We start from the raw sequence: 14,321 nt of genomic DNA, 5'->3' as shown, positions 1-14,321 counted from the left end.
ATAGCGCAAGGCCTTTCTAAAAAGCCTGCCTAAAATTTTTCTTGTCTTGAATTAGATGCCGAGATCTAGATCTAAAAAGACTGAAAACAAAAAAAAAAAATGGTGGTTTTCCTGGGCAGTAGAACTAATCATGCTGGCAGTGACTATGGAATTGTGAAAAATTCAAAACAGAGTGCTTTGCATACAGCTTTATGATCCGGTGATACTAGTAGAATTGCATATTTGGTGTATACTGACAAATTATTTGGTTGCATTGCAATATGACAGACTTACACCTGGTTAGTTAATAAGTATGGTACCTAGGTGTATGTTACCAATTACTAGGAAGTTCCAAACATGATTTTTTCTTAGGTAGCCAGAGATCTCATCTTTAATTCTCCACCAGCACCCTGTTGGGCCCAGCTGTGTGAAAACATGACAAAGGATGAGAATGTGGTCCCCTCTGGCATGCCCCTCAACAGGAGCTGCTCAGAAAACATGGGTGGTTTGTGTGTTAGGTGGGAAAAGTGTGTTCGGCTTACAAAAAAACAACAGAGCACAGACAAAACACTAGTTACTGTGAAAGAGGCTGTTAAATGGATTTAAATGCTGCTTTCACTGTGACTGATAACATAAGTGTGAGTTACTAAAACTGGATAAATAGTTAGAGGACCTTGCACATTTTAAGTCAGAATTGGAGAGCAATCAAAGGAGTGATTACTGTGATACTTTTCCGATGAAATTTAGATAGGACCTAAAAGAAGTATAGTGAACTTCAGGAAAGTCAGAGCGGCTCTGTGTAGGGTGTACAGGCTGCTTATGAGAATTTTTACTACACTCTCAGCATAATGAAGGAAGAAATGTGAAGACTAAGCTGTAACCTAGTTATGAAAGGAATGAGAGAAAGATAGTGTGCACAGGTGAAAAAATTCTGTTACAAGTCTTACATGATGGTGAGATGATAATGGCAACACATAATACCAGGAAGAAGAGAGATGGCAGAAAGAACGGTGTGAAATATGCTTTTGTTATTTATTGCCTTTCTGCTGAGTGTGTAGCATGTTTACTGAAATAGTAGCTTTTATTTTTTGATGGGGAAAGCGTCTCCAGACTGAGGAACAGCAATGGATCTCAAAGTATGTTCAGCAAAATTACAGGATTGAAACTAAACCTGATTCTCAAGGCCTTAGCCAAGGACTAGAAGAGATGAATGAAATACAAGTGATATGGTGTTTGCATGAGTGCTTGGTTGTTGAAATTGGGACCTGGCAAAGATAAGTGGTTCTCCCGTCTCTGGCTAGTACAATTATTGCAAGGCACAGTCATAGTACCACTCCCCTTGAGTGGTACTATGGGGAATCAGACAGTCTCTGGACTCTGAAGGTCCTTGTGTGGGAAATGGCTGACAGCTGATACTTCCTGCCACATGCGCAGCCCTGAACACATATCAGTGCACATGTCAAATGTGATTTTGTGCTTGTTAGGAAGACAGATTGAGAGGACAGCCCAAGAATGGATTAGAACTTCGGAGGATTACTGAGTGTTTGGTGGTATATCTGAGGTTTCACAAAAGTTTGTTCTGAAATGCTATAAACACACAAAGACTTGAATTTCAAGATAGGTAGATAGCTACAGATGCAGATAGCCACACAATGGGATGTTCCAAAGGTGCCTGTCCTCCTAGCTGCCATTCATGTCAATGTTTATTGGCTTTTGAAAATCCTAAGAAGGTACTGGAATAACCCTTAAGTCATAATAAGCAAATTAAGAGTAACGTATCAGGTTTTGAGTTTTGGAATGTAGTTCCTTGCAACTCTTCCACCAGTTTTTAGATAGCTAAGTATAGATGTAAAATCAGAGATGTCAGAAAGATTTGGGATGGCCTTTGGATGTTAATTTTTTTCTCTCTTACAAGATAACCTTAGTCACAAGAGAAGGAAGCAAAGGTAAAGGCTGAATATATGGCAGGAAGTAGGTCCCATGGGGAAAAAAACCCCCACAACTTCGGTCAGACATGGATGAACAAATTGATTCCACGTGGTGGCTAGCAGAATTGTGACTTAAAGCATTTGACAGTTCTACTGAGAAGAAGGAAAAATAAACTACCTATTTCTGTCTTTACTTTAAAATTTATGTGATACTGTGATGTGTTCAGTCTTCCTTTAATCTTAATTGAAGCATTATTTTAGCAGATGGAAAAAAATGTGATTCCCCCCTTAAAAACAGGCTTGATCGTCTTTTTTAAAAGCTGGACAAAATTAACTTCATAATTAAGTGGTTTAAATGCGTTTACTGAAATGAAGAACTTCAGGTCTGTGTTTTAGTCATGTTTTGCCTTGACTCAAGCCTTCCATCTGTTTTAAGCTACCAATTTCTGTGTGGGTTTTTTGGGGGAGGGGGTTGTTGCTACTTACATTAATGAATTGAGAAAACAGTCACTGACAAAAAGCAACCAAGCTCCTTTCATCACAAATGCCCAGTGAGAGTGTATAGTGAAAAGCTAGTGAGGCCAGTTGTTACATCCCTGGCTATTTGCCTTTCTGTGTTAATACTTGCACTGTGAGCTGTTGACAAGATGTGGTAGCTTTGGCAGGTAATGAAGCAGCTATGGCTGTTGAACATGAGTCTCAAGCTATTTGCCAATGTGTAAGCGTGACCAATGTATTTATGTACCCTTACAGGGGAGAAGGGGAATCTTTCTGAATTTAGTCTGACTGGATACATTTGTATGGCCTTCCTGTCAGAAGGGCTAGAATACTAAAAATGCTGTAAAAACTACTGTAATGCTCACATTGGTTCAGGTAGCTTTGTATATGGTGGCAGAGGCCAGCAATCATTTATCAAAAAGATAGTCTGCAACCACAAGTTTTGATTCTTTTGCTTAGTGATTTTTTTTTTTCATGGTTATATCTGTAGGAACTTTTGTTGGCTAATGCAAAAAGAGCTCTAAAAAAAAAAAATCACCATCTTAACTAGAATAGGTTTAAGCTCATGCCAAAAATATTGTCAACACTATAAAATAGATCCCAGTACAGTTTCTTGTAGGTTAAACTTAGAAGTGACATTGTAAAGCTGAGCTTGAGAAAATGCAATTCTCCCTTACTTCTGCAATGTTTACTCTCACTGTACAAATGATACACAACACAGTTGTTCGGGATGCATTCTAGGGAATGGCTAAACACATTTTTCTTCCCAAGCTTGTTTATTGACTGCCATTTTCTTGGTGAGATCGTCAAGGTCATTTTATGCCACTTCCTCCTCTCCTGCAGCCTTTTAATAGAAAGGAAAAGAGCCACCCTTGTTTTTCACACTGCAGTGTTTCCCTTGATGCATGGAGTCATGCTGTTGACACTTCAAGCTCTGGAACTTCCTGAGTTCAGATAGGCTGCTCACCTATACTTCCAAAGCACAAAGATAGAATGTGTGGAAGAGTTAAAATGTGGCTGCAGGCCCAACCTGCAGCTTTTACTGGTATGTCTCATTGCTGATCTCATCCAACCCCATGATTTCAAAAGACTACTCAGAAGGTGTCAGTTAAGTTCACTTAATGGCTGGTGAAATAAATACTTTTTTCAAAAGGTTTTTCTCTGGAAAGAGCTGAAGTATAATTGAAACTGATCTGTACACTTAAAGCAGGTACTTGCTGATGTTCTTAAATAAATGGTGAAGCACACAATAGCAGTAGCATATTTCACTAGAACCATGAAGAGAATAACATAAATCATTCAAGAAATTAGGTTATGTGGTACCCCTGGAGATCACTTAGTCCAGTCTCCTACATAAAGTATGGCTAATCTTGAAGTTACATCAAATTGTACAAGGCTCAGCTTTGACTATCCCTAAGGATAGACACTGCATGGCTGGGCCCATTGTGGTGCTTGACTATTCTTGCGAAGCTCACTTGTTCAAGCGCAAGATTCATAATACCCTCTGTTGCAACATTATTGCACCTTGTCCTTTTAGTGGCCTTTTCATGAAGAAATCTGGCTCTTGTGTTCTCTCTAGCTCTTCAAGTGGCTGAAGACAGCAGTTAGATCCCCTGGACCTTCCCTTTTTCAGGCTGAACATCCATAGTGTTCTCAGCCTTTCTGCATGTGTTTTGCACTCTGCCCTGAGCTCGTTAGTCCAGGCTCTGCTGGACTCACTCCTCTTTTTAGTATCCGTCTAGTACTGGGGTGGTCAAAATTACTTGGAGTACTGCAGATGTGTCCTCGCCAGGATATGATATCAGGTAAATGACAAGTTCCTTTGACCTGCTGATGATGGTCTAGCTAGTGTAGCCCATGTGCAGGTAGCCCTTATTGCTCTAAAGGCATACAGCTGACTAACTTTCAGCCTGATGTCCACCATGGTTCCCAGATCCTATTCTGCAGAGCAGCTCCCCAGGCTGTACATGCTGTATGGAGTTATTCCATCCCTGATGTAGGACTTAGGGTTGTTTGAATTTCATGATGTTCCTATGGGCCTATTCCTCCAGCATTTGGGAGTTCCTCCACTGTAACAGCCACTTCCTGAGTCTGGTGACCTCCATGAACTTGAATTTGTTTGGTGCTATTGCCAAGGTGCCTGATGATCCATAAAAAACCAGCAGTGCTTAGTTTCAAGGTATGTTTATCTTTTAATAAAGAGTCAAACTTACAACAGTGGTAGCCTGTCGTCTTGTGCCAAAAGTACATAAAATACCAGAAAGTTCAATACAAAATTTCTGGCAATCGTTTTTTCTTGCTCCCTTGCAGAATATTTTGTTTCGTATATTTAACAGAATGATTCTTTGCCAGAGTTCATATTGCTGCTTTGTTCTGATGTCGAGAAATGGGTCCATGTACCCTGAGGTGCAGTCCAGTACCTAAAACCATATGGCTAATGTACTCTGAGATCCTTTATAGGTGATTTGTTTAAAGGTAGCCTTAGCAGTCTAAATTAATATTGTGAAAAGTTCATTAGCATGTGCTCTACATGGTCCCTTGTGGCTACTCTGAGTTAGTTCATGTCTCAAAATTACCACACACTCACCCTGGGAAGAATTTTCCAGGCTCCTCTTCAATGCCTTTTAAATAGTCTCATCAAAAGCAGTGCAGAGTAAATGAGTCTTACAAAACCATTGCCTACCTTCTCAGGTATTAAACACTTCCCGTGTCTGCCTGGAAACGGCTACAAGGGCTGCAAAGATGACTCAAACACGCAGTGGAGTATCACTGCTCAGCTAGTGGGGCTCTGTGAGGGCTGTGACCTCTGAATGACTCCCTAACTCTGCATCCAGTGGAAACTCAAAACAATGAGTGCCTGTCCGGCTACGCCCAGATTTGTTTCCTGCTGTCGTACTTCAAGGAAATCTGCTCTGTGTGGGACAGCAGCTTGCAAAATGTTCTGTAGCAGCCAAACAGTAGTGGCTGAAAACAGTGTGACTTACCAGTGTTAATGCCTGTCCTCTTCGTCTATGAGTCATACATGCAAAACTGTGTGAAATGACATAGTTGCTAAACGAAGTTAGCCAGGGCAATACAGTGTGGCAGTTCACTGTAATGTAGATTTATATTCACCTAGCCTAGCGTTCTTTGAGAAGGAAGCAAGTGGTTTGATAACCTTCTCACCACTATGAGGATGAATTACAAACTCTGACTCCTGTGGTATGTAACTTTTTATAAGAGAAATTTCAGAAGTATCATTTTGGCAAAGGTAGGACTGCTTTTCTGTCACTCTCTACATCTCAAGTTTCTGAGACCTTTAGGTTGGTAGATGTGATGCTTTATGACTTCGCAACTCCTTAAACAGCTTAATCAGCTGATATATAGTGTTCACATAGAGGTTATATAAAATTTTCACAGATAAAAGACTGAGATCAGTGGAGTGGCAGGCTTCTGATCCTCCCATGTCTTGGAACAAGGCTTGCAGGGGGAAAATGCTGTTCACTTGCATATCTGTTGATGTTTATGTAACAGGTGACAAGATGAGCTTTGGTTACTTCAGTAAAATACTGTTTTTACCACTGAAGTCCTCAAGACCTGGTTTAGGTTTATAGATATGCTGATAATCATTATCTCTTAAAGAGTGAATTTCTGTATTAAAAGTACAGGTGAAGCTCTTCAAATAACCTGATGCTATGGTTAGGTTTTCAGAGCACAAAAGTTGACAGAGCACAGAAATGCAGGGGCCTTGTTCATGTTTCAGGTGCCTACTTCTACCACTGTGCTCCCTGCATGCAGTTAAAAACTGCATGGTCTGGTCTTTTACAATATAAATCCTTAGTTATGGAATGAAATATTTAGTGGGAGAAAAGGAGTGATGGGTTTTGGTGCTTTGAGATGGCATAAACAAATAAACTTTGCCTCTGAATCAGGCTGTGTTCATGTTATGTTGGGAAGCCATTAGGTAAGTTTGTGGTATGGAAATAGTACTTCTGTAATAGCAAACAATTAAACCAGCCTAAGAAATTCACATTGGTTTGATAATCATTGATATGTGCAATGTAGTTTGCTCTTCTGAACTACACTAAAAACTCTATTGATGCATGGGGGAAAAAGGTGACAAAATTGCTTTCTGATAGTGGTTCACAGTTGCAGCACTTTTGACACGGGTCGCTTGAATTTCATAAGGTGATACTTTGGAGACCCTTCCATAAAAGTGAATATAGAACTTGTATTAAGTCACTGAGCATGCTCTGTGTAGCAGAATTTAAGACACATTCTGGTCTTCAGTTATAAGTGTATTAATCACAAACCAAAATTGTGAGTATCTGAAATTACAAAACCCAAAAATTATTTTAGAGTCAGTAAACGGCTTGCATCTGCTTTGTGGTGCTTCTACAAGCAAGTCCTCATATAGCAGCGTTTGAAATACCATACATATATCCTGTATCTGCTTTCTATAGGCAGAAAGGTAGTAGTTTTGCATCATACTAGTAGTTCTGTCACCTTCCATTTGCAATGTGGTAATATAACAATATATATCATTCTTCATTAATGTTGACAGGCCACTACAAATTGTGATTTACTCAAGAACTTTTAACTGTAGCCATGTAGTTCAGTGGATGCTTGTAGGTGACTTACCAATGCCCAGGAATAGTTTGTATTTCTACTGTCTTAAGGCTTAAATTAAAAAACAAAGCCTATATTATGTTTGGTGTCATAAGCACTGAAAGAAATTCTGTAGCATGTAATGTCTAATTGCACAAGGCTTTTTTTGTCCAAAACATTTGTAATAAATGTGGAATGACCAAGAGGTCGGATCCTAAACTTGAGTAAAGGGGCATCATTGACCTCAATTGAACTGCATTGGTTTATAACAACTGAGGAAATAGCAGGAAATACTTGCTTTCTTTTCTATTTGTAAGACTAGAAGACAGAGGAAAGAGCTGTGACTAGAGCTGAAAAGAAATTTATAGGACTGTTAAAGAAAATGATACATTTTAGTTTGGAGTAGAACTGTTTCTTATTGCTAATATTATCCAAATAGGCATTTATTAGCTCTTATGACTCACTTTTTACTCCCATTTCATGTAAGCATTGATTGGGTACCATGTAAATGAGGCTGATACGATACTCTTCTGCAAAACTTTTGAGGCCATCAAGTTTAAGCACAGTCTCCTTAATATTTTTAGCAGAGAAGTAGAGGACTTGGTCCTGCATGCTTACACTGAATGGAAGGTTTCTCCTTGGAGGAATCTAACATGCAACACGTAGTTCTACGCTTATGGAAATGAAGAGGTTTTATTGCATGCATGGGCAGCTTTTGTCCAAGTGCAGCTATTCAGAAGAGGTTTGCGTGATATTCACTAGAAATGGGGTACATACTAGCTGTCTTATACAGGCACTTAATTGTGATGGAGGATATGACTGAGGTATACATTTTTGTCTGTCTTGCTCATTAACTAGGTCATAACTTCATATGGTATCAGTACTGCTGAAATCATAGAATCACTAAGGTTGGAGAAGACCTTTAAGATCGTCAAGTCCAGCCATCAACCCAACACCACCATGCCCACTAAACCATTTCCTGAAGTCTTACATCCACACGTTTTTTGAACACTTCCAGTGATGGTGATTCCACCACCTACCTGGGCAGCCTGTTCCAATGCTTGACCACTCTCAAGAAAGAAATTTTTCCTAATACCTAGTCTAAACCTCCCCGTGTACTGAACTGAAGCAAATCATCCAGTCTCTAAAGATGCTGGATGGAGCAGAAGGATGAATTTTATTTGCCAGCCAGCACTGAGGTGATGAGAGACAATAGGATATTCAATATCAAATAGTGCCAAGGGCATAAGGGAGCAGATAATCATTCTTGAAACCTACAGTTCTGGTTATTAAATATTCAGAAGCATTTGCTGGTTCAAGAGCTTGTGCACTTCATAGAAATTCAGTGTGGTTTGGATGGCATGGCCCTAGTTTATAATTCACTGCTGACACGTTTGTAATGCCTTACTTGCCACTCTACTTTTTGTTTATGCTGATGTCACTCAACTTGAAGATAGTATGGAGCAGCATGCACTGCAGCGCAGACCCAGCTTATAGCTTTCCTGAGACCTCTACAAAGGGCATAACCACATCTACCGTTGTCTGTAGTAATGGATTGTTCTTGAATGTGACTTGTTTTAGAATTGCAGGCTTTCTTACTGGCAAATGAATAATGAATCCAAGGATCTTGAACTGGTGCTAAATAAATGGTAGCATTAGGAAGGGGAAGGGATTATTTACGTAAAAACTGTTTTCACTAAAACAATTTCTGTACAACTTGATTTTGTGCCTCCCTCCTTTTTTTTTTGTTTGAAGGACTGGTTCACGTGAAAGACCAGAATATACAGCAAGTTCACTGACCTGATCACTAGAGAGCATTTTATGAAGCAGTCATTCTTCAGAATGCCTGCTTCCCGTTATCGTAGGTTCTAAATATTTATCGAAGGATCTAGACAGCTTTGGCTGTTGTTGCCTTCATTTACTTATTACAAAGGAGAGAACCGTAAGTTTCTCAGATCCTCTGCTGCATCTGTTCAAGGGTACTATGTGTATTCGATATGCAGAATCCTTTTGCGGAAGCTATGTGAATCAATTCTTTAGTCTATTAAAGGGATCTGTCCTGCAGCTGTATTTCACGTAGCATTGAGAATTTCAAAATGAGAAGACAAAGAGGGGAGACTATTGAGAAAGACTGGAGAATGTAGTATGATTTCCACAGGCACACCTTACCCCACCCCCAACAAAAGCATTAAAACAAATTTGTCTCTGCTACTACTGCGTGCAACAGCTTCCTTCCATCCTAGAATGCTGAAGGATGAAATGGAAATGCAAATTTTTGTCCTTTTTATTGAGGAAGGTGTAGGACTTAACTCCAAACAAGGATCAATGTATGTGTAACAAGAATGCTGTTACTTTGGATCAATTCTATCTAATCACATATGGTGTCTGTGACTTTGTCTAGGAGCGAGTGTTTTAGGTAGGTGCTAGACAGGGTTGAAGTGATCTTTCACCAGTATTTCTGCTGAACTTCCAGTCACCAGTAGCTTAGGGACTTCTTACAGCAGGTTTTGCATCTGGGCAGTCATTTTTAATAGCTACTGATGCTTTCATTTTCAAAGGTCTACTTGTTCCAATTTTACGTTAATTATAAATTGCTCAATTTTTACCCACTTCATATTTTCATGGATCTATGGTCCAATTTAGTACACAAAATGTTTGTGGGTAACACAAAAGTTTGACTGTATATTTGGTTGTAGAGTATACTACTTCACCATCGTAAGTTTTTCAACAGTTGCAAAAGATGAAAGTATTACTGTCTTTTGTGATGCGTATTCTAATGTCTTTAAGGTGGAATAAATGTTTTAATATATACTGAGGCTTCACACTACAGTAACAATTTTATGAAGCAGTGCTGTTTGCTTTTCCAATATGACTAATGGATCAAATTTGATTGCAGTTGTCAAAGCAAACTAAGAATGCATGTATTGCCTTTTTTCCTCTCTTTAGTTCACAGTGACAATTCAAAATACTTACTGCTCTGTGGTACTAGCATTGGCTTACCACATGATATGAAAATTTCTAGCAAGAATGATTTATCTGTTGTACTGTCTTTCATTGCAGTGGTTGTGTTCAGCCAGTTTTGTAGTATTCTGTGAAGCAGTGAGCACGTTTATCTTCAGTAAGACATAATGAAGTAATTACACTGAAAAACAGTGTGACAGACACTTACAAATGAGTTACAAAATGCATAGAAAGCAACCATTCCTTCCCTAAGCAACTAATGAGTTCAATTATATTACTCTGCTGTATCAAAAATTATCAAATTCACAACAATATATCACAGGTGAAAGCAGTGTACAAGGTCTTTAAAAATTAAGTGTGAGTATAAAAAGCAATTCGAAGCAGCTGGTTTCAAGGAGGTAGAAATTATTATGAATATAGATAACAGCATTTTACTACCAAAAATTGCTTTTGGATGGTAATTCTGATCTCATTAAGTTCACAAGAGAGATACTCTGTTCGTTACCAATAATCTTACAAACAAGAAGTGTCTATTCGTTAGCAACACACTTGATGCTGAAGTAAAGGGATTTTGGGTAAGAGCAGAGGGCTTCCAAGGGGTGGGGCAGAATGAGGTGAAATTATAGCCAGAGTACTAGAAAGGAGAGAGATGTTCACAGCCATACCTTCGCGATTGAAGGACTTTGTTTAGAAAATGTGGAGCTCATGCAATTGATGGTACTTAGAGCAAGTGGAGAGGAGAAAAATTATCTGAGATCAATCTTTATAAATGAGGATAAGATATCAGGAAAGTGAGACAGAGTGGGTTTAGAGGCATTGCTGAAAACTGAGTACAGGAATATAGCGCTGAAGGAAGGGAAGTAGAGAATTTCAGCAAGAGTGTAGAATAGGAAGAAACAACTAGACATGCATCAGCAATAATACAGATGACTTATTCTCTAAAATGGTTAGTTTCTCACAAAGTAGCTAAGTTAATTTTAAATTACTTGAAAAATAAATCAGAACGTTCATCTCGGCGAAAAATTTCCTTTGAAAAGCAAAATGATTCGTACATACTATGCTTTGCTTATGCATGAAATTCCAGATTTAACTCATTTTTTGAATGGAAATGCCCTGATTCCATTTTATTTACATGTGGGAAGGAACATGTTATTACCTTAAATGTTACTGATCCTCAGATGAAGTATTTGCATCACCTGGGACCAACTGTAAGATGATGGCTTTATGGAGGTGTTAAAATAGCTTTTTACATATTAAAAAAAAAAGCCTGTTTTAAGCTTCTGGATTCTTGTATGCTGTGTATAGTAAGCAGCACCAGCAACTACTGTAAGGAGTGAAAAAGCAATTGTGTTTTCAGTTCATTAACTTTATTAATTGGACAGCTTTTTACAGATAGTCATTTCATCACTTCAGGAAATCTCAAGACTAGTTAATGTAATTTCTTTACTGGTGGAAAAAGATGTGTTATTTAAAAAAAAAAAAAACACAGTGTGACTTTAAACCCTTTTTCCTTTCTTTCAGAAAGTGCAGGTGAAATATCAATAACTTAAGTCACTCTGAGTTCCTTGGATCTGATTTAATGCTGGTTCTTTAAATGCTGAGTGATTGAGTTGGTCTCTTAGGAAAGGAGAAACTTACTTTATGCATCCATGTCTCATACAGATCTGTCTTATTGCTTCCTGTGAATATTTATGCATCTTTAAATGCAAATAAAGTTCAAAAATGCATTTTTGGCATTGAATGAGTGTGAAATAACGCAGTTGTAAATAATGTTGCTATAAGCCAAACTATTAAATACAAAAATAATGTAAAAAGCAAAAGTGGAACTTATTGATAAGATCCACAGTTATGTTTTCATGCCTATGGTCCCATGGTTTTTAAAAGATAATTGAAAATTTACAAATTACCTCTGCAGATCTTGTTGGCGTTACTCTTCTGTCTGCAGAAAAATCTGGAAATGGTAATTGTAAAGATGCTCTACTCTGTTGTGAGAATCGCTGGGCTGCTGCTTTCGCTTGAGAGCCTTGGTAATTCATGAGTGCTGACAAGCACCCCAGAAAGCTGCTGTGCGAGCTGAGAACTTCCAGAGCACCCGGACACTTCTTCCTGACAAATATCTCATGGTTTTTCATACGGCTGAGCTGAAAGGAGGAGGTGGCAGGCTGCCACGACAATATTGAAGCAAACACTGTTCCTGTCACTAGTCAGTATAAGGAAGGTCTGAATCCTGTTTAAAATTTCTTAGTTTCATACAGTTGGGGGTGAAAGCAACAAAAAGGTAACGATCTTGCCCATTTTTCTCAATCTCTGTAGTTTGTTGATAATGAGATTTGTTTACACTTAAATTTCCTTTTTTCAAGCTATTTGGAAGAGCTCTTCAGAGCAAAAATTACAGTAAATTGTTATGCCACTTAACCAGTGTATTAATTAATGTAATGAAGTCATTCACCTTAATGATATTTTCTTTTCCTGAACATTCCTAAACAAAACCAGTGTGCCACCATGTTAGCTTGTACACGTTCGTGCGAAAGGTGTGTGAAAGTTGAAGCCTGTCTTCTTGTCCCATGAGTGTGGCTTGGCATACAGTTGAAATCAGTTGTGCTCTATGTAGTAGAGGAATTTAATGAATAAGTGACAGTGCTTTTAACATGACAAACTGCAGTGCACTGTATCATAGGTTACTAGTTTTAAAACTATAATTACGTGTGTGGGAACAGAACATCTGCTAAGGGAATGGCACTTACTGTTACCAATTAAAAAAATAAGAGCCTCATGCTGTAAAATTAGCATTAAAATATTATGTACATCAGATTAAGCTGAGGACATAATTTTAATATTTCTTTTAAGTAAACAGAGGGGTAGTTCATGCAGGGAAGTACTCTGTGATGCTCCATGATGTTATCTGTCCTCTTTGTTGCTCATACTGCACTTGATGAGATTGAATTGCTGTTACTACAGCAAGGTATGTAACTGATCTACACATTTTCATGCAATAAATACCATCTCATGTGCTAGTGCTGCATGAATTAGTTGAATGATGCTTGCAGTGCAGAACAATGAGCCCTGAATAGCACTTGTGGCAACGTTAGAACTGCAGCTGCTGCAGGTACATTTAAACTACTTTGATAATGTCAAAGTAACATTTCATTTGGGACCAGTGCTAAACGCACTCAGTCAATTGCGGATTCCTATTGGTGTCAGCACTCCTGGGGATGTACCCTTGGCAAACTTTCACTAGGTGGTCTAGAAAGCAAAACAGGCACTATACTGTGACACCAGCAAAACATCCCTTGTCTTAAAAATATTGAAGCATTTTGTTTACAATTGCACTATTAACCTCTGTCAAGTAGACAGTGTGGACTGATAGTACCTATTATTAATGAAGTCATTCATCACTTCCTGTTTTAAGATCCTGTTTCAAGTTTCTTGTCAAAAGCTGGAGCCATGTTTCTATAATGTAATTTTTTTTCATGTTAAAAATTCTGGTCACCTATAGTTTAGCAAGGTTAGGACTCAGTGCATGGCATACAGTCATAAACTTTAATACAGCTTGGTTAGGAATGTGGTTTTTACCTCCCATTACAAAAAAGGAGCCCTGCTGAAAAATGTGGCAGGTGCTTGGTGGTGATTTGGCAAAAGCAGACTATGTGAAGATCTGTTCCCATCACACGTGAACAGAAAATTCAAATCAAGTACTTGAATGCTTCTAAGTGCCAGGGAATGAGTGGGACTATTGATTTAGTTGCTACTGCTCTGAATGCTAGAGCAAGCTGAAAATAAGGTGACGATATTTGCTGTTCTTTCAGACCCACTATAGACCAATCTTTGAAGAGGAAAAGGCTGCCTGGCTTTGAAGACTGAGGGAATAAGAGCAATAGACTGTGACAAATTGTTTCTGACAAGGGAAGGGGGAGCTTGCTTTGGAGGGCAGTGGCAGGAAAACTAGGATTTAAGCGTGTTAGACAAAGGTAAGACTGGCTAGGAAATAATCTGGGGCTGAGAGTGGAAAGCTTACTGCAGCTGCCTGAGTTACCTGAAGAAGGCAGATGTTTGCCTAGTGACTCTAGAGAAGTGATTCAGGTGTCCCTGTGGTGCCAGATCATGAAACTTCAGTTCTGCTTCCTTTTAGAAGGAAAGAATCTGGAAGCTGACGTGGGAAAGAATTACACTATTGCTATGAAGTCTGTGGGTAGGCGATGCGAGGGTTAAAGCTACCTTAGCTGCTTCAGTTAATTGCCTCTGTGAGGATTGTATATTTTATATCTGCCTGTTTCTACAAATCTGAGATCTCATCCAGAGCACAAGCTGGATCTCCTCATGGGTTTCAGGAGAAGGTTTGGGTAAGGAATGGAGTCAGTTGTAGACTCT

This window comes from Phaethon aethereus, assembly GCF_964289735.1.
Source record: "Phaethon aethereus genome assembly, chromosome: 4".
Taxonomy (NCBI): domain Eukaryota; kingdom Metazoa; phylum Chordata; class Aves; order Phaethontiformes; family Phaethontidae; genus Phaethon; species Phaethon aethereus.
Note: the sequence above shows the minus strand (reverse complement) of the source record.